The 22,437-nt window shown below is 37.0% G+C and overlaps 2 long non-coding RNA genes across 3 annotated transcripts; one reads left to right on the forward strand and one right to left on the reverse strand.

The window, feature by feature from the left end:
• Window positions 1-4,440: 4,440 nt before the first annotated feature.
• On the reverse strand, window positions 4,441-13,927 carry LOC136884720 (uncharacterized). 2 transcript variants are annotated; one of them, XR_010861419.2, is made up of 3 exons: window positions 13,837-13,927; window positions 10,236-10,318; window positions 4,441-5,214 (listed from the first exon to the last, which is right to left on the reverse strand). It is a non-coding gene; the product is annotated as an uncharacterized lncRNA (long non-coding RNA). The 2 variants fall into 2 exon arrangements; XR_010861417.2 differs by lacking the exon at window positions 4,441-5,214 and adding an exon at window positions 6,152-6,317.
• Window positions 13,928-15,945: 2,018 nt separating this feature from the next.
• On the forward strand, window positions 15,946-18,934 carry LOC136884721 (uncharacterized). The gene is made up of 3 exons (XR_010861420.2): window positions 15,946-16,314; window positions 17,132-17,289; window positions 18,397-18,934. It is a non-coding gene; the product is annotated as an uncharacterized lncRNA (long non-coding RNA).
• The last annotated feature ends 3,503 nt before the right edge of the window (window positions 18,935-22,437 follow it).

Genomic DNA, 22,437 nt, shown 5'->3' on the forward strand with positions numbered 1-22,437 from the left:
TATTTTATGCGAACACCAACGTACAGTCACTAGGGTTTATGTAAGATCAGTCCGGCTCCATGGCTAAATACTTAGCATGCTGGCCTTTGGCCACAGGGGTCCCGTATTTGATGCCCAGGAGGGTCGGGAATTTTAACCATAATTGGTTAATTTCGCTTGCACGGGGCTGGGAGTATGTGTATAATCATTTCATTCTCATCAAGACACGCAGGTCGCCCATGCGAGTCAAATCGAAAGACCTGCATCTGGCCAGCCGAATTTGTCCTCGGACACTCCTGACACTAAAAGCAACCCCGTTTGATGTTATATTACTTATTTCTTAAATATGAAATATGGAAAATGAATTGATGAGTAATATGTATCTTATCCAATACCAATGTATGAACTGGTGGATTAAAAACTTTGGATTCAATGTTGGTTTCAGTTGTGTTCATTAGATTGCAAAATTTTTGTGTTCTGTTTTTTCGAGTTATTAGTGACTTCCACTTTTTGTCTAGTGTATTTTGCTTACTGGTATTTTCTATAGCTAATTTGTGACGTGTTTTTGTAGTGAATTCCATTCTAATGGGCCTGAAACTGTGGTAATTTCCAAGTGGGCCTCGTGAAGTCCGTTGTTAAAAATCAACCTTTTCTTGTGTAAAAATTTGACCTCACCCATATCCAAATCTTATATACTGTATTACTTATTTCTTTCATATGGTAAATGAATTGATGTAGTATATAATGTCTTATCCAGTGCCGAGTCAAAACATGTCTATGTCTGTGTAAAGTCTCGTTTTAATTGGACGTAAGATATTGTCTAGGGGTGTATCACAATAATTTTGTACAATTTTGTAAGAATTTCAACCGTCAATATAAATCTAACATGAGATTCATAGACTGTAATTCGTTTCATTCCTCAAATACTGCTTTTTTTTAAATTTCAGGATTGTGAATGCTAGCATGGTATGATACAAGGAATTTGGGTTAAATAAATATTTTATTATGGACTGTTGTAACTGTCCAAATTCGATGAATGGTCATAAAAGGGAGGGATAATAAAACAGTTGACAATATCTGCAGTAATAGAGCATGCTATCTGAGAATCTGCTGCATTATACCAATTTCTTAAGATTTTGAAAATATATCTTCAACATTTTGTTATTTTACAGTTGGTTAAAATTTCTTTCTCATAAGAATATTTTTTTTTGTATTTAAGAGGATTATTGTGGTGCAGTTTTACAAAATTCTAATTCAGTCACTCTTTTGTCTAGTCCAACTCCAATAATTTTTGCCAGTAGTCTCCCATGATCTACCCTATCAAATGCTTTAGACAGGTCAATCATGATACAGTCCATTTGACCTCCTGAATCCAAGGTATCTGCTATATCTTGCTGGAGTCCTACAAGTAGAGCTTCAGTGGAATACACTTTCCTAAACTCGAGCTGCCTTCTATTGAACCAGTCATTAATTTTGCAAACATGTCTAATATAATCAGGAAGATTGCTTTCCCAAAGTTCACATGCAATGCATATCAAACTTACTGGCCTATAATTTTCAGCTTTACATCTATCACCCTTTCCTTTATACCAGGGGCTACTATAGCAACTATCCATTCATTTGGTATAGCTCCTTCATGCACACAATAATCAAATAAGCACTTGAGATATGGTACTACATCCCAACCCATTGTCTTTCAAATAACCCCAGAAATCTTATAAATTCCAGGCGATTTTCTAGTTTTCAACTTTTGTATATTATTGTAAATGTCATTGTTATCATATGTACATTTTAATACTTCTTTCGCATTAGTCACCTTGTCTATCTGGACATTATCCTTGTAACCACCAATCTTTACATACTGCTGACTGAATACTACAGCCTTTTGACGATTCTCGTATACACACTCCCCTCATTCATTAATGATTCCTGGAATGTCCTTCTTGGAACCTGTTTCTGCTTTAAAATACCTATACATACTCTTCCATTTTTCACTAAAATTTGTAAGGCTGCCAATTATGCTTTTGATCATGTTATCCTTAGCCGACTTCTTTGCTTGATTCAATTTCCTAGTAAGTTCCATCTCTAACTCTATTCCTTTCCAATCTGCATCTCCTTCTTAGTCTCTTCATTTCTCAAATAATAAGGTGGGTTTGTATCATTCCTTACCACATTTAAAGGTACACACTTATTTTTACATTCCTCTACACTATTGCTTCAAACCCATTCCAGAGTCTGTTTACATCTTTATTTAACACTTTCCATTGATCATAGTTACCGGTACATTTTAGAAACTCCCTCATGCCTGCTTTATCAGCCATATGGTACTGCCTAAAATTCTTACTTTGAATGCTTTCCTTTCTATCACATTTATTTTTACTATGACAAAAACAGCTCCATGATCACTAATACCATCTATTATTTCAGTTTCTCTATAAAGCTCACCTGGTTTTATCAGTACCACATGCAGGATATTTTTCCCTCTAGTTGCAGTCGCTTAAGTGCGGCCAGTGTCCAGTAATCCCAGTTGTTTCCATGATATTCTGAATCACCTGTCCTTCCCATATTAGCTTATTTGCCTTTTGTTGGCCATGCTTCCTTTCATTCGCATTACCTTCCCAATTGACATTTGGTAAATTCAGGTCTCCTGCTACAATCACATTCTTTTCCATGCCATTTCCCACATGCCTGATTATCCTATCAAATAATTCTTTATCAGCATCAGTGCTGCCCTTTCCCGGTCTGTACACTCCAGACATCAAGTTGCCTATTATCTTTAGAGAAGAGCCTTACACTAGAATTTAATGTTTTCATCTTTAACATTTTCTTAGCTCACAAATTCTTCTTTCACCAGAATGAATACGCCCCCTCCTACTGTTCCTATCCTATCTCTACATTACATGCTCCTGTTCTGTGAGGAATTTTCTGCATCCCTTATATCATTTCTCAGTCTTGATTCAACTCCTATGACAATATCTGGTAAGCATACATCTATTAAATCATTTAATTATATTCCTTTCTTTACAGTACTTCTACAGTTCAACACTAACATTCATATGTCATCCCTACTTAAGTTCCAGAAACTTGTACCCTTATCAGCACTCCTTGAATGTACCTCCCTATAAGCTTCTAACCAAATTTCATAACTTATACGTACCACTGCGGTTTAAGTGAAAGCTATCAGAGGGCAGATCCTTATCCTGTACCCACCCATTAGGATGTAGAAATCTCACTCCCAGTTTCCCACATACCCACTCTATAGTCTCATTTAAGTCCCCAATCACCCTCCAGTCAGTATCCCTTCTACACAGTATTCCACTGATAACAATCTCCGCCCTTTCCCATCACGTCATTGCCATAAGACCTATCTGTGTCGGTGTGACGTATAGCAACTAGCAAAAAATGCACAATTTATCAATAAGATCAACAATACAACCAAAAGACATCAAATTTCCAATTTAACCAGAGAGTCGACATCCAAAACAACTTATTCCTCCTTTACATTCAATAGTGCAATTATACACCCAATTACTAATATTTTCAAGCAAAACATCCAAAAAATTAGCTTTTAAAACTAATAATAATATTTCCCAATATCTATAATACACAAGCTATTAATAAATCTAATACATTTTCCGAATGAGATGTCTATAAACTACAGTGCAATAGCTGGAAAATAACATATGTAGGCCAATGGGCCGCAGTTTTTTGATGCGATATATGGGACAGATTAATGCTTCAACATATATTTGGTTCTCCACCATGGCATAACACATGCCAGACTTTAAGCATAGTTTTTCATCAGTTGACAAAGATTAAAGAATTTTAAAAGTGGATAAGAAGGGCACCATTCTCAACATGTTGGAGAACTGTTATATTCATCTAAAACGGTACATGAATCCTAACTATAATATTAATGAAATCTATAAAAAACCAAATATTCTGTTTGTCATAATCATTCCCATATATGCAATGTTTAAATGTAATAAAGACACAATGTCAAGTGCACCAATATACTCATTCCCACCTGCCCCTCCTCGCACATTCCTCCCCCAACCCCTGCCATCATAAGCTATGTCTCCGCTCCCTCCTGTTATTCAGTTTGGTGTTGGTGTCCGTGCCAAGTGCACATAAATTACGAGGAGCGTCTCATTTAGCTGTACGTTATTCTTAATCTCTTAGCTTCCATTCTTTTCTCAAATTTCACTTCAAACATTCTTTCTTTTCCAGACATTCACTTTAGAGTACTTGGAATTCAAACAAAGATCTTTCATTTGATGGAAAGGCCACTTATTCAAGTTGTGAATTTCCCCTTCAATGCTATATAAACTGCTACCCATACATTCTATTCATTAAGGCATGATCTGTAGATCAAATGGATCCACAATATACACAAATAATGAACATCAGGTTCAAGATCATTTCAAGAATAACTTCTTTATTTATAAAGACATTGGCATAGTCCAGTAACATCATTCACAACAGTTTTTATGTTTTATTTTAATTCCAATTTTAAATGTGTAGTCTAACATATGTCTGTTGGAGAGACATAAAGCAGACTGTAAAGAAAAAGCATAACAGATCCACCAACATAAGCAATTGTAGTGGGTACAACTGTCAGATGAAATCACTTCCCTCATCTTCTTCACACTCCCAGATAATTACCTGAAAGAGGATTGAACTGAGAACAGGAGAGGATGACAGTATCTTAGATGCCAGTGCAGATGATCTCCAGCAAGCAGCTGTCTACTGCAATTATGTCATCTGTCAAATGGAAGCACTTGAACAGGCCACTGGAAATTTAAATTGGCCTCTTAAATCCAGTTTCTGACTGCCTGGTCACACTCTTATTCCAGAAGCCTGCTGCAGGTTCATCTGTGGTATTTGGACCATAACTTAGTGCTTTCTGAGAGCATTCAGATGCAAAAAGCAATCCAGTCCTGGGGTTGTTTTTCTTTGGTAGCACATACTTGGCAACACTTCCTGCCTCCTGAAAATGTTTCCGTAGATAACAAATCAAACTGTGAACCCCTTGCAGTCAAGTAATGTACCTTGTGAATATCCTTACCAAAGCAGTGTAAGTGCACAATGGTTTAGTCCACAAAACTAACCATGACTTGTAAACACTACACCCCATACAAACCAACATTCCTTTGCACATATTTCGAATTGAGGCACTTGTATCTTGCAAATGACACAGGCTCCTCAAGAACATCTCGGTGACATTAGATACACCTGTAATATAAACAGGACACATCATTGACAATCTCAATACACACTCATCATATGTAATTATGAACATACACAGAAGTGTCCGAACTCCTTGAGTAGTGTATTTGGAAAAAATGTGACAGATACTATTCCACAGTGTGCAAAAATAGACTAATAAATTTGACTTAACTTTCTACATTTGTAAACTACCATAGAATTAGAATTAGAAAATATTTCTACATACAAAACTTCCTAAAAGTAAGCCAACAAAATGGACAACAAAAAGGAGCCTCATTTTGCATGTTTACTCATGTCTTCTTAAGAGTGATGAACATTTTTTTTTTTGCTAGGGGCTTTACGTCGCACCGACACAGATAGGTCTCATGCCGACGATGGGATAGGAAAGGCCTAGGAGTTGGAAGGAAGCGGCCGTGGCCTTAATTAAGGTACAGCCCCAGCATTTGCCTGGTGTGAAAATGGGAAACCACGGAAAACCATCTTCAGGGCTGCTGATAGTGGGATTCGAACCTACTATCTCCCGGATGCAAGCTTACAGCCGCGCGATGAACATTTAAAACTATATGTACAAACAGAAAAATTAACAACAATGTATCCATCATGTATAGTCTCCTTCATTAAAATGGATGAAGAACTTGAGAAAATATTCCCTCAAATCAGAGACAAGTACCTGATTTAAGTGCGTGTATTCTTGTGTCTTCTAAGGTCTGACAACCTTCTAAAACTACCCGAACAAGTAGAAGAACAGAAAGGTCTAAAAACGGTGTGGATATTCTCATGTCTTCTAAGATTTGACTGTCGCTTAAAACACATTCCACAAATTGAACATAATTAAGGTCTATCTTCCATATGCTGAATCTCGTGCACACTTTAAATTAGAAACTGATTTCAATATTGTTCCACACTTTTTTTTATCAGAGTGGATTAGCAGATATCTTTTAAGACAACTTTTGAGTGCATAATTAGTATTGCATTTTGTACAATGGAAAGGCCTCTCTACTGAGTGAGTACTCAAATGATGGGTCAGATCACATTTTCGTTTAAATATCTTGCTGCAACAATCACAGGATTGCACCGCTCGTACAGTCAATCCTGAAGCTTCTTCCACGCTGAAATACATAAGAGACTTGTATAATAACCGGGTTCACAGGAGAAACCAATTCTTTTATATAAAAATTGCAAATACTAAAAATATTTGAGCTCTTTAGGTCTTTTCAATTGCAAAATTACTAGCATTTCACCCCAGAATAACAGTCAGCTTGTTAGTTCAATTGCAACATAAGTGGTAACACTGGTAATTCCACAACTGAATAGGCCTACAGAAATTGAATGCATAAGAGAAACTCATGATTTTGCAAGAACAACAAAACACAATCAAGTATATGATTAGAATTTGTGATTCAATAGTAGTACCAATATATTTCTGATCTTATTTCAATGTAACTTTTTATTATGACCTTCATGCAGTATTTCCAGGTTGCCATGGATATGAAATCCAAGTACTATGGAAAAATAATATATTGGTTTTAACCCCTGGGTTACCTAATCATTGAATCGACAGAGCGTGCTACCTTGGACTTGACTTACATAGCCGCCCAATCGACGGAGCAATTCAGTGCCCTGTGTTATTGATGAAACGGTGAAGTAATTACATATTAATTCAGCAGGTGGCAATAAAATGTTTCATTATATTACAAGGAAATCTCTTATCGCTGTATTTACATTATTTTTCAGTGAATAACCACTGTATCTGAAGATAGCTGAACAACTGTTGTCATGATTGTACACTCAGTAAAAAAGAGCACGCACAAAGCTATAACCGAGCAGGAAGTTGTGGATATTCTACTAGTTAATGACTGCGATCCTGCCCAGTCTGTGACTTGAAGATGTCGGGGAGGGGGGGGGAAGCAAATGCATTTTTGATACTTTGTTAGGTGCTACTACTCACAGCAGCTCCCTAATTGTTTTCATGATGCATGGTTGATGCTGTTTCAAGATTTCTTGTATTTCTAAACTGCTGTCGGTGCCAACAATCAAACCCAAGTTGCCTTAATGAGACAGTAGAATTCTAGAAAGGAACCACAGTGGAGGTCTGTTTAATTTTGAGTATTTATATATCAGTTTCACATTATTTGAGCAAATAGTTGAAGAGATATTAATATTTAAATACAGCCATGTGTAAACCTCATTTTCATCAGAATTAAAATGGTAAATCGAAGATTCAGAGCACGTGTTTGTATAGAAAGCAAAGGAGTTAAGTTACCTCATACACTTTAAAATTGAGTTAAAATCAATTAAAAGTGTTAAGGCCCATAGGCATGACTTCTAAACATGAACATGAAAGCAGTATTGGTAACTGGGTTTATGAAGGCTTTTGTAGGACCAATCCAGTTCTTGTAATTGTAAACATTCGGGAATGATCCCCTTTGTAACTGCTACTTATTCAAGATGGTAGTTTTCTGAATGAAATTGAAAGCAGGCTGGTAGATGTACATTTTGGCTGCATTCAATTCCTGAATTTGATGTTGCTGAGTCTCAAATTTAATAGTGTGATCAATTACTTTAGTGCATGCAAAGACATTAAATCCTTCTCTTTCAAGGCAGAGATAACATCTCATCCAGCAGTGTGAAATACAAATTTTCTAGAGTGCAAAACCATTGCAGAATCCCAGAACATGAGCAAATATTTCAAACTGCCTGTGGAGATGCCACGAGAAGTTGGTGCCTTGAATTCTGCCAAGCATAGTACGAACAGCTGACTGACCCACATACTTTTCTTCTCAATTTGTTTTTTGCAGCACCAACATAGATAGGACTTTTCATGACAATGGGATATGAAAGGGCTAGTAGTGGGGAAGGAAGTAGCCATAGAAAACCATCTTTTGGGCTGCCAACAGTGGGGTTCGAATCCACTATCTCCCAAATACTGGATACTGGCCGCACTTAAGCGACTGCAGCTATCAAGCTCGGTGATGACAGTTCAGTGATGGTAAACAAATATCTTCAGATCTACACAAAGGCCTACACATTTTGTCTAGTATCACTCACAGGAAGAAACTTTGAAGTTGAACGCTCTGAAATGAACTAAAAGACGCTTAGAATATAGATTCATAACAGTACGGAAAGCAGTGGCAATCTATCTCATTACTCATCTTGCCTGGTATGCCTCATTATGGCACTGCCCTTGGTTTTTGAGGTTTTGTTATAACTGCATAATCTTCAGTTGTCTTACTGAAGATCCCAGCCTCTGAGCTGATGACAAGGCAGACCAACAGACATAACAATAAACAGCGATCCATGACTTTTACATACTCTATCTGCACTGACAAGTATAGCTACAGTATAGTTCTTGGGGTGTTTGGCTGCGGGTTACAGTATAAACTGTGTATACAGACATCATGAGAATAATTAAACCCATGAATGTTGATGAAATATTAGAGAAAAGGTTGTAACATGCTGTGTTGGAAAATGCAATTGCAGTCCAGAATATGGAGTTCAGGAGTATGTTATATAGCATAATAATGCAGAAATGTAATAAGGATGACAAAGAAATCCATGATGTTATGCTAGATATAGAGATTCTGAAGGAGGGGAAGAATCTGCCGCTGAAGGAGGCTGTTCAAGCTGTACAAGACTTCAGTCTTCAGAGAACAGGAATCCTCAATTCAAAGTACATCCTAGGGATATGAGCTACGAATTTTAGATAAATAAAATATAATAAAGTATGAGAATATATTCATTATTTATTCCTAAAAATTACAATCCTTTTTGTAATCATCATTATCCAGTCTATTAGACTAGCTGTCTGCCTTTTTCTACGACCACGAGCACTAACGTGAGTCAATGCAGAGTTTCAGTTAAGCTCTTATTTTTGTGCAAATATTTCAAAAAATCAAAAATGCTGATGGGTATTGAACCAAGAAACACACTACAGAAAGAATTATGTAAACAAATTAATTTGCCTAAGATTTGAGTCAAAGAGAATACAAGTAAAGAAACAAGCATAGTCTGTTTTTCCGGAACTGACTTTTAGGGTGGATGTTATTTTCGAAACTTGTTTTTTTTAGTTTAATAGAGCTATTCAAGACTAACAATCTGGAACCTTAGCGGGCCCTTTAGCCCCTTAACTTTTTTTACAATTCAGGAAATTGGTTAATTTGATGTTTTTCATAGTTTGGGGACCCCTACTTTGTCTGCTAAGAAATGTTTTCAACATTAAAAGGGCATACCACAGCTTACTATTGGCATCTGCAAATTTGGGCACTAGAAGTGCTCAAAATAGTTGGGACGATCAATTTCAAAGATATGCTTACTTTATGCCATTTCATCCAGGTATATTATTACATTCATCACACAGAAGGGCAAAGGAGAAGATAATAGTACATTTCAGAAGGCACAAGTGTCTGCAGAGGAAACAAACAGATTTACAACAATAACGGGAGTGTGGACAAAAAACGTAAAACTCTAGTCAGATCTATACAACTATTTTTTCTTTTTACATTTCACTGGCACAAATCCATCTTATGACACTGATGGGATAGGAAAGGACTAGGACTGGGATGGGAACAACTGTGGTCATAATTAAGGTACAGCCCCAGCATTCACCTGCTGTCAAAATGGGATTCCGCAGAAAACCATCCTTGGGGCTACCAACAGTGGGATTCAAACCACGATCTCCCAAATGCAAATGATTCTTGTCTTTTCATCATCAAAGGTGATGCTGCCTTTCAAACAAGTACTGCTGGTAGTGGAGATGACAAGAAATTCTTAGTTGAGCACTATGCTTGAATTTTTAAACCTGAAGGATGAATGTCTGGCATTAATTACAGTTCCACTGTAAGTGTAGTGACCAAAAACAGGAGGGAGAGTTTCAATTTTTGTTGTGAAAATATAATATTAATACAGTCAATAACAATAAACATGGTATGATTATTAAATATTTATTTTCCATCAGTAGCACATCAAGAGAGTTCTCCCAACTGGAAGTTTCACCAGCAGAACATATCTCTACTTGAAATTTCACTTACACAAAGAGCAGTCTCTCCTGGATCTGACAGTAATCCTGCCTCACATTTGATGAAATGTGGCTCCTGCATGCTGATTCATAAACCTACAAAGAAAAAAAAACTTAAATCTTGGGAGATTAACAAAATTATCAATAAAACTTTTCAAGCCTATTTGATTAGTTTGTTCACAGCTGAAAAACACACGACATGACTGGCATTCAAATTTGTACCAAATGAAAAAATTACAAGTTAGCCACAATATTCTAGACAGTTTTCACAACAACTAATAAACACCACTATTTTATATAATAAAGATGGAGTCTCATCCCTAGCAAAATACTTCTGCATGCACATGTATTTATGTTTGTTTGGAGAGTACTCTGCTCAAAAGAAGTTTGCATCTCCCAGCAGTTCTACCACAAGCAGTCACAGTGTATTCACATGCAGGGAAGGACAAATACCAACGAGCTAGAAAGAGGACTATAGAGTGGCTAACATGGCTGCTACAGCGCTCTGGGTGGTGCCAAGACGAAATAGCGACTCCATAGTTTAAGCGCCTTTCTTCCGCTTACGATGCATTACTTTTAATAGATTAGATCGAATAAATTATGCTCTCTACGTGTGTGGCAAGCTAATGCATAAATTGTAGGAAAAACACGACGAATGTAATCATATCTCAAATACGATTTTTTTTTTACTAAAGTACACAGTTATGGGCGATTAGCAGAATTACGTTGCCTGTGTAGCACAATCCAGCACGTGTAGGGTAGGCCTACTTTTATTTTCGTGTAGGAACTGACCAGACAGCCAGACATGATAAACTGTATCCTGCCTGGCTGAGTGACTCAGACGGTAGAGCGCTGGATTTCTGAGCTAAGTTGGCATATTTGGTATTTGAAGGTGCTCAGATACGTCACCCTTCTATCAGTAGATTTACTAGCACGTAAGAGAACTCCGGCGGGACATATGTTCGCCACTTCAACGTCTCCGAAAACCGTACTAAGTAGTTGGTAGGACGAAAAACTAATAACACTATTTATTATTACATTGTATCCTACAGAGCACATTTCCCCAGCATTTTGAAAAAGAAGTAATGTGAACAAATACTTATTTTTCGTAAATTATTATTAGTTTTACGTCCTACTAACTACTTTTTCTGATAAGCCGAGTTGCCTGAATGTAGTCCCGCAGGAGTTCTTTTGCGTGCCAGTAAATCTCCTGACACGAGGCTGAGGGATTTGAGCACCGTCAGATACCATCGTATTGAGCTAGGCTCGAACCTGCCAAGTTGCTTTGTGTCCGGCTCCTTGGCTGAATGATCAGCGTGCTGGCCTTCGGTTCAGAGGGTCCCGGATTCGACCGAGTTGAGGGTTTTTACCGGGTAGTTGACAGTTAATTCCTCTGGATCGGCGACTGGAAAACCTTCTTCATCTACACACAACAGAACATACTACAAACCACCACAGAAACACGTAATAGTAAATACATCACTCCACCTAGGGTTGGCGTCGTCGTCCGGAAGGGTATCCGGTCGTAGAATTAGGCTAAATCCATACAAATGCCAAATCCAGGTAACTGGCAAAAAACCAGGATTTATTATTATTATTATTATTATTATTATTATTATTATTATTATTAAAGTTATAGCAACCTCCGTGGCTCCGACGGCAGCGCGTCGGCCTCTCACCGCTGGATACCGTGGTTCAAATCCCGGTCACACCATGTGAGATTTGTGCTGGACAAAGCGGAGGCGGGACAGGATTTTCTCCGGGTACTCCGGTTTTCCCTGTCATCTTTCATTCCAGCAACACTCTCCATTCTCATTTCATAGCATCCATCAGTCATTAGTAAATCACTTTGGGAGTGGCGACCCCATCGCACTAACAGCCTACATCTGGTTCATTCATTACATTCCTGACCCGGTCAAGGACTGGAAAACAGGTTGTAGGTTTTCATATTCATTAAAGTTATATGAATTATTTGTTCAAGGTTTTCTGTTCTATATTTTCATTCCCTGTATGTAGGTCTAAATTTGTTTAATGGCAATGTACTATTGTGATATGTTTTGTAATTAGGGCTACCGTACTGGAAATGCACTAATTTTCTTTCTTTATACAATATGTAAGACGGAGCTCGACAGCTGCAGTCGCTTAAGTGCGGCCAGTATCCAGTATTCGGGTGATAGTGGGTTAGAACTCCACTATCGGCAGCCCTGAAGATGGTTTCCTGTGGTTTCCCATTTTCACACCAGGCAAATGCTGCGGCTGTACCTTAATTACGGCCACGGCCGATTCTTTCCTATTCGTAGCCCTTTCCTGCCCCATCGTCGCCATAAGACTTATCTGTGTCGATGCGTCGTAAAGCCAATAGCAAAAAAAAAAAAAAAAAATGTAAGTATGTAGTCTGTACCTTGTATTTTTAATGTCCTTTTAAACAGGCATTATGCATCTTTGAGTGCTTCTCTAATAAAGAAAACTGCGAAACTGTATTTATTCCCGCAGCTTCTGTACTTGCTTCATCACACGCCCACTCGATTTGATCGCTTACAATATGGTGGACGGGGCTTTCAAGTAGATTCAAATATGGCGGTCCAATAGCCACTCTGTAGTCCTCTTTCTAGCTCGTTGACAAATACCTAGCTGTCAAAAGAGAAGGATTTCTCTGTCTATAACCTCAGGATTCATACGTAACTTGTGTTTCAGCTGACTGTTCAGTGACTTGTTTTCCAAATAGGGCAGCCCACAGCTGGCAAAAGGGGGTACACTCCTCAGTAAAGCTTCCATACCCAGTGGGCAAAAGTAAGTTTAGAGATCCAACATGGCATAACTCAGCAGCTCACTTACATTGCTGCACAAGCAAAGGGGATCTGGGGACATAAGCAAGCCCCCAAATTAGGCAGCAAAGTGGCGTACAGGCATCTGGTATCCAATGACGAAACCATAGTTAGAAACTTGGTCTCAACACAACCATTACACTGGATCATTTAAATCGTCAGGCTTATAGACTTATTTTTCCCAAAAATCTGACGACCCTGTGGCTGTACACAGCGTGAGCTCTATCGGGGACTTTAGGAAACTTCGCCGGCCAATAGCAAAATAGAAAATGTTCGCATTTCACTGATTTACAGTCACAGTTTAAATTCTTCTTTAAAAGTAAGAATTCTTTATGGAACACAATGAGGGTCCTGGGCAAACACAAAGTTAGGATTTCTCCCTTCTGTTCATTAAGGTATCTCCACGCAATTTTTCTATGCTTTTTCCCTTTACTAAATACGCACGCCGGGTGCGGAAACAATACCAGTTTCTCTGAGGTAATAATTAGAAAGCAGTGTGTTTACGTTAAAACAGAAGCACAGAAAAACAGGTTAGTACTGTTGTAACGTTATTTCAGTACACTCTCAGTCAAGAAAAGTACTGCATTTTCGATTCTCTGTACCTTGGACCGAATATCCCTTACCGGTACCTCTAATTGTAATATTACCATAAAGTTTCGGATTTATTTAAGAGAATTTTGTCTGTACATTGTTCAGAATTACATGATAACATTACGATTAGAGGAAAGAGAATTTCGATATCTTTACCAGTTAACGAGTTATCAAAATTGAACCTTTCAGCTTACTCACCCTCTATACCCGAAAGGAATTCAATAATGGTATATTTCATTTTCGACCAGGGATGCACGTGCAGATTTTAGAAGGTGAAGGGAGCCACGGCAGCATAGACCGAAAACATTCATTCATTCATTCATTCATTCATTTATTTCAATTAATTCCAACGAGCCTGCAGGCTCATACATAGGAATTGTACAGGACATTACATACTGGCGGGCACTTACACATCAAAATATAGTTTGTGTATATAAGATAATTAGTAAATGGTTGAACATATAAACACATACAATATATAAAATATGTACATCATCAATATGAGGATTACAGAGAATTATTTCTGACTGTATTTACATTTACGTAAGATGAAAGTTGCAAAGGTACAAGAATGGATTATGGAGTATTTTCATTTACATAAGAGTTGCTGAAGTACAAGAATAGATTTCAGATTATTTACAATTACATACCGTAACACAAAAGTTGCAGACGTACAGGAATTGATTACAGAGTATTTACAGTATATATACATAACACAGAGTTGCAGAGGTACAAGAACAGATTACAGAGTATTTACATTTACCTAACATAAAAGTTGTAGATGTACAAGAATAGTTGCGGACAGTTTGCAAGATTGTTTGGGAGAATGCCTTAAATGACATCTGATATTTTGATTTAAACAGCACTGTACCTTTCCCAAAAATAATGCTTGACTCTTTGTTTGAATTTTGCCAAAGTTGATGCTGTTTTTATCTCCACAGGGATGTTATTAAATAACTGGATCGCAGAGAACTTCAAGCTGTTTATACCATATTTATAAGAGCAAACATTGTATAAGGCAAAGTCATTTGCATGCCTAGTACTATATGGATGGTTGTCAGAATTCAGAGTATATGTAGTGTTGTGTTGTATAAATTTATGTTTTATTTTATACATGAGTACAGCTGTATTAAATTCTGCACTCATGCTTAGGGGTGGTATTTTAGCACTTAAGTATAGATATTTTATTGGTGTTAAGTAGGGAAGATTAAGTATATTTCTAACAGCTCTATTTTGTACTACCATTAGCTCATTCAAGTCGGACTTCTTACAGCGCATCCAGATTACATTCAAATATTGTAGGTGACTATGAATTAAAGAGTAGTAGATGTGTTTTAGAAGATGTTGTGGGATAAGATAACTAAGTTTCTTTAAAATTCCTGCAACAGGTGTGATCTTTTTAGTAATGTATTCAACATGGTCTGTCCAGTTCAAGTTCCTATCAATCACCAACCCAAGATATTTGACAGTTCTAACTAGTTTTATTTCAGTATTCTGCATATATATTTTACTGTGTGGGATTTCATTCTGACCTTGTTTTGTCATTATCATATAATTAGTCTTTTGCACATTAATAGTTAATTTATTTGCTTGAAACCAAAAGCACAGAGTATTGAGGTCTTCCTGCATATCCTTAACAATGGAGTCTATATTACTACCAGTATAGAACAAGTTTGTGTCGTCGGCATACAGTGTGATACGTCCTTTCAAGCGGCAAGTTGCAATATCATTGATGTAGACTAGGAAGAGAATCGGCCCTAATACTGACCCCTGTGGAACGCCATATCTTGGCGAAGATATTCTGACTTAACACATCGCATAGTTCGAAGGAGATGTACACATATAAGTAACCCGCTATTGAGAGAGCTACCAAAAATTATATGGTTCATAACATCTACATAATGTTTCTGATTTACCTAAGAGAATTGTTAATATCTAGGCCTGTATATACAGAATAAAGTGTTATAATATGTACTTTGCTAAGAATTAAAAAGGGATGGTATTTCTGTATCGGTCGTGTCAACAGTAAGAAGGAACTGCAATTTTTAATTTTCCTTCATCTCTCTCCCTCTGTCTGTCTACATGTATGTATTTATGAACGCGAAAATGGCTACACAGAATTTAATGAAAATCGGTGTGTATAGTCGGAGAATAAAGCTGGCCACTGACGAGCGAGCCATCAGTCCAATTAGCCCGGTGCCGATCCAGAAACCTATCGTGTGTAGGGAATCCTATTGGAGATGGATCGGCGTGGCTCGGTAGGCACAGCTGGATTTCCGTCCGATCGAAAATCAACCGCGCCGAGCCATCAGTTGGACTACTCGTGCTTGGAGAATCGAAGATCCGATTGGACTCGAGCCATCTGTTCTCTGTTGGCCTCACTGTGTGTATGGAATCACTGAGCCAAATTGCTGTTAGTATTGAAAGAGACTCCTTGTCGTCAACATATCTCCCACAAAATGTCTGGTCCTACTAGCGGGCGTGATTTCGTACTTGAGGTGATTGAGAGTTATCGCAATCATCCTTGCCTTCGGCAAATGACTCGTGCACGAATCGCAATAACGCTCTTGACCAACTTGTGCAGTTATTTAAAACGAAAGATCCTGAAACGAACCGGGAAACAGTGCTAAAGACAAGTTACTTCTACGCGGGTCGTAAAACAAAGACCTGAGGAAGGTGAGTGCCGCACTAATTATTATTATTATTATTATTATTATTATTATTATTATTATTATTACGGTATTATTATTATTATTATTATTATTATTATTATTATTATTATTATTATTATTATTATTATTATTATTATTATTATTATTGGAGAATTCTCCCAATATTGGAAGACGTTAAGCAAATAACTCAATGTACAATTCTTCTGTGGGTTCTTCTTGTTTTTGCAGTAGGTTTTCATTCTTTCCGAGAATGCTTGTTTACATTCTGCCGACCACTTCGGTCTATACTGTTTTTGTTGTGGTTGCTCTGATGTAGCTTCCCAATTGTCTACTTTGTACCAAAAGATGTCTTTTTCTAGGAGGTCTGTTGAACTTATGGTTACATTTTGGAGGTCCTTTTGAAGTTTGCTAAGCCAGGGTGTTGAGTTCTTAAGCGAGTTTACGTAATCTATTATGGTATCCTTTTTGTCAATCGATTTTCTGGTAAGTCACATGGCCGAAGAATTTCATTCGTCTTTTCCTAATGTCAATTTCGATGTTTGAGAACTTTACTGTTGTTTTGATTGATTGTATCCAGTAACAGTCTTGGGTGTATCTTGCTCCTAAGATTTTCCTAATGATCTTCCTCTCCTCTTTTTTATTTCTTTTCTTCTTTATATTATTATTATGATTTATATTCTTAAATACATAATGGTTATGCGTGGTAGTATCTGTGTATATGCTATATATTGTTAACACATTTTCTGCCAGCTACGCACTGGTAATATAAAAGAATGTTGTATTGAATTCTTCCAATGGTATATCTTACATTTGACTTTCAGGTAAAGGCATCTCAGACCACAGGACAGAACCGTTTAGTGTACAGGTTCTTAAACCCTGCTACTACGACCAACTGAACTTCCTAAAAGATCAAGATATACCACGAAGAAGTCATTTGGTAACTTCGGTGTTGGATGATATGCTATTTGGGGAAGATGAGGTAAATTTATTATAAGTGACTATAGTTGAGTAATACATTTTATTTGTAACTTCTATGTCAAACTATTCATAATCAACCATGTCACTCAACATTAATTATTTTTAAACAGTAAGTTTGTAGAACTAAAACAGGTCTTCTGCACAACATGACATTTCATATTCCTTCATCTTGCCAAGGCACTTCACCATCACCAACAAAGTACTCTTTGAATAACACTCGAACGAACTTCGCAGATACAGGTAAATTCTGCGATGCGGAAGTTTGTAGTGGCATCAGCTACTTAGCTTGTGACATCCCTTCTTCAAACTGCATTTCCTGCATGGTATAAGTTGGGCAGGTTTTCCGAAGAAAATTGTGCAAGACACAACGCTTCACTACTACAACATCTCTTCGGGCCAACGATTAATTTATACTGATATGAAAGATCTTGAAACAATTAGCCTTGATCCTGAAAATGTTTACCACAATTCTCCTAGCCCTCGATCAACTGTAGTTGTAAATTCTACGATCCCCTGTTAAAGATTTTTCACGATAGGGCTCCAAAAATCACTCCTCAAACAAACGCCCCCATCCCCAACGAAACATATCGTAAACTAGTCACACTGCCCGAACAAGGCTCTTGATAAGGGATGTTGAGCTGGCACATATTCAGTTTTCAAAAAATTTGGCATTCTTCAAAGCTCCACCATCCGATACCCGACCGTTAGTGCCAACTTCCCACCAAGTAAATTCATAATCAGCATTAGCACATGCCATGAATACAATGGAATGGAAATATATGTATGTAGTTCCAAAAATAAGAACCACTTACATGAGGGGGGCGATCCAAATGTGCTTCCCGTCGATCGCCCCAAGGCAGTGGGGGAAACTGTGGTCGATCCTCAAATCGACTGGTGATCATTCTCTATTCTTTTTCAGTATGAGGCATCTGAAAGGAAAACATGAACAATAAAACATTACAATGTGATGGAAAATATATAACGTATATCATCACCTTTTGTATAAATGGATTTTTATTGTAAGAAGATATTTGTTTTTGTATTCGGTTACTGTTTTTCATGATTTCTTTATTTATTGAATTTTTTCATTTTTAATTTCTTTTTTCAGAGTAATGATGGAGATTCGGCAGATAATGGTGATCACATGAGCACTGGGAATCAATGTTGAGCATCATCCAGATCATCTCATTCTTTCAAGCGACCCCTTCCAAGAGTGGATGAAGTTTTAGACAAAATATCAAAATGAATGGACCAGCCTGTCACCATTCCCACACCAATTGTAAAAATAAGACAACCTTATGATGCGTTTGGGGAATATATTACCGAAAAAAGCGGTTCATTCCGGCTTCGATGACACCTTTTTGCCAAAAAAGTCATAAATGATGCTATTTTTGATGCTGAAATGGAAGTGCCAAGCGCCACTTTCAGAATCATCACAGATGAAGTGTGTCTGCCTGCCTCTTCCTCAGGAAGCCAGGACCCCATAATGAGGGTCAATGCTGTTGAGCAGTATCCTTAAGTATTACAACATCTGAAGTTTAAATCATACAATCAATTCTTTTCTAGACTTTTCCAATTATTAGAACTGTTGTTTCTTCTCCTTTGACCTGACGGTTATTCATTTCATAATTTTCTTGCATGTTTTGAAATTCCGCTTAATTATTTTTGTAAATAAATAAATAAGAGTAAGTCTGCTATTATTGTATTTTTATTTAGAAAATCATTTACCCTGTGCACTATTTTATGACTGAACAACTACATTTTCGTAGGTGTGCATATAGTTTTGCTACTGATATAGAAATTAACTTTTACCTACCTTCATGCATCCTTGCAGACATCTTACAATCGCTCTTCACTTCTCTGGTATTATAGTGTCTAAAGCCTGAGGCGATATTGCAGTAACAAATTTCAGTTCCTCATAGATGCATCCAGATGTTAAGTAGCGGAGAGTAGCAGTCAGTCTCTCGTGAGTGCTGATAGCTTGTCTCATATTTGTATCCCTTTTCTTGATCATGGAGGTAAGCTTCTTCAGTAAAACATGATAAGTTTGTTTATCCATTCTCAAGTAATTTCGCCAATCTGAAGGTTCGAATGAAAGCTGATTCAACAGATTTGCTCAAGTAAATTTCCTTCTTTTAGGCAACCATTCCTTTTGCCATTTGCTCTTAGGATTTTTTATCTTCAACTTAATGCACACAGCTGTGGCTGCTAAGGTGATGAATTCTTCATTATCCATGTTCAGAACGTGTGAACTTCACAAGCAGATAATCACGACTTCGTGGAGCTTGGCTCAGCGTGGAGCGTTCATGTGTGCCTACCTAATTTTGACTGCTGTCAAATGGACTCCGGCAAAATTGATCGCTCTTCTGTGGCCGCCTTTAGGCACTACAGTCTAGGCTATAAAGACCAGCAATTGTATTCATTCTGGGTGAAATTGTAGTTTAGGGGAACCCAACATTTATTTTTCAAATATCTGTATTATTGGTGGTCCTATCAATAATATCACTTGACCAAAGTTATAGAAAATGTAAGTTTTGATAATTTAAGTCTTTTACAGTTTAAATACCAACATAAATGGTCCATTATTGGACATTATAAATTTTCCAGCTAACTCACTCCTGGTTGCCAGATACAGATCTTGAGACTAACACTGCAGATACATTAGGACATACGTTACATCTTGAGAATGAAATGACAGCATTGTTTACTATGGACATCCACGTCTACATGAGGCATTTTCTGGTTACACTAAATTGTCATTTGACCTACCTTCTTTTATTTGCATAATTTTAGCAGCGTTTTCAACAAATTCTTTGGTGTTTTTTAGCGCTTCTCAACGTATTACGATTTTTATCCAACATTCCAAGATCTCTTAATCTATACCGCCTCCAATTCGACTAAGTATTTTCATTCTAATTTTAAATATTAGACTTTAACCTCATCATATACTATATCTCTTAACTGTATTGTTCTTGTCCTGTGAAGCCTTGGTTTTGATAATCTGTTCTCCAGGCGTGATATATATAGTTCAAGCTTTTTATCAAAAAGATCCATTTCAGTGTCAGACATGGATTAGTTTTAAAAACAATGTATGACAATTACTTTTAGATGAACAATTGAACTTTTCAAAGTGATTTTATTATATGTATCTATTTTATTCAATATTTTTTGTGCTGTAAACATTATGCAACCACAGTATCAACACCTGTAAGTGTTCATCAATACGTTTTATGTAAATTGTTAAGATTCCTCAGACCAGTGTGTGTTTTAAGATTGAATGAGTCAGATGGTGCCCTATAAATAGTGGGCAAAACATGTACCTTTAAAATTCTGGTAATTTCTATGTGTATTTGACCACACAGTAGTGGAATAAATTGTATTGAATAGGTGGTATTAAAATTACTCCTTGTGTAAACTTTGTAATTGCTTGCTTACGCCAGGTCAAATGTACAATAGTCATTTAAAATTCCAAAATGGAGAGATTATATATTACTGTTGTTGTTTCTTTAAAAATAATCCACAATGATTGACAGGATGGTGTTAAGTGGTAACAGATTTACAGTAATGCACAAATTCTTTAGAAATGTGCTGGAATTTTAGGACCGATGATGCCTCTAAATCCCGCCGTACTGTTAATCCTGGGTTCCAACACTTATTATACTACAGTTAAGTGTATTTATGCCCTGCCTACCTCCTAACAAATATGAAGATACGCCACAGTATCTTCTAGGTTTACACCTTGCATACATTCCAACATTGGGCTGCAGCTTGAACACTCGTCGTGAGTTTATCTGCCTTGCATAGTTTGAATAAGACAATCAATGATGATGATGCTTGTTGTTTAAAGGGGCCTAACAACTAGGTCATCAGCCCCTAATGGTATGAGGTCTGACAAAATGAAACGATAATTAAAATTTAAAAATGTGTCCGCTGACTAGAATCTAAAACAAATGATGATGAAAGAAACCGCCATGAATCCAAAACAATCAGTCAGTCCAGTTCAGAGTGACTTATTTTCTGAGGTGATGATTGTTGTCCAAAGGGGTCAAAAATCCAGGTCGCTGGCCGCTCAAAATAATAGTAATCACTGGAAAAGCAGAACAATGGTGTACCTCTTATAGTGGTACCAGTCACAGATAATGTAGACTCATGGTGTTCCTTACATGCTGGTACTAATCACAGGATAGGTAGACCCATGCTATGTCACACATAACAGCAACACTCACAGGTAACACAGACCCATGGTGTTCCTCACACAGGGGTACTATTCACAAGCTATGCAGACCCATTATGTTCCTCACATAGTGGGACTAATCATGGTCGCTGGCTAGATCTGTGTTGTTCCTCATGTAGTAGTATTAATCACTGGCTAGGTTTACTCATGGTGTTGCTAACATAGGGTTACTATCAAAGAAAAGTACAATAAGTTCCACCTTTTCAATACATTATATTATGTGACAGTTTTATGTTACAGTTAAACCTTCACATTTTTATACACTCGGGACCGGTTTCGACAGTGTACCTGTCATCATCAGCCAAGAACAATTAATCGAGGACAATAAACCTTATAATACTTCAGGTATGATATAACAGTGAATATAAAATTATACATTATCTATCTACAAAAGGGTGTGAACATGTCCAGGTAAAAAATCACGATTTAAGAAAAATCATAGTCCTGTAGGGTGTACACTTATAAAATTTCTAATTAAAATAACGTGTTAAAAACCTGCTGCTATATTATAGCTATAGCAGAGATGTTTATAGGTGTAAATCTATGGAGTTTTGGCACTCAAGACATATAGCTATGTTTGACAAGTTAAAGTGTTCAAACATTTAGTTAAATGGTGTTCCACTTAGAATATGTGATACAGTTCAGCTAAGGTTATAGTAATATGTTTGTAGGCTTAGTTTTGGTATTTTAACACTCGGGACATATAGCCATGTGTGACAAGTTAAAAGTTGATAAAACATTTAGTTAATGGTGTTCCACTTAAAATATATGGTAAAGTTCAGCTGAAGCTACAACTTGGACTTGAGGAGCAGATAATTATGTAAAGTATCAATATAAGTAGAAATGAACAATTTGAATGGGTCACTGCTTGTTGATATAGATGATCAGCGAGTCCTATTAAACAATTATACATGT

The sequence above is a fragment of the Anabrus simplex genome, chromosome 13, assembly GCF_040414725.1.
Source record: "Anabrus simplex isolate iqAnaSimp1 chromosome 13, ASM4041472v1, whole genome shotgun sequence".
Taxonomy (NCBI): domain Eukaryota; kingdom Metazoa; phylum Arthropoda; class Insecta; order Orthoptera; family Tettigoniidae; genus Anabrus; species Anabrus simplex.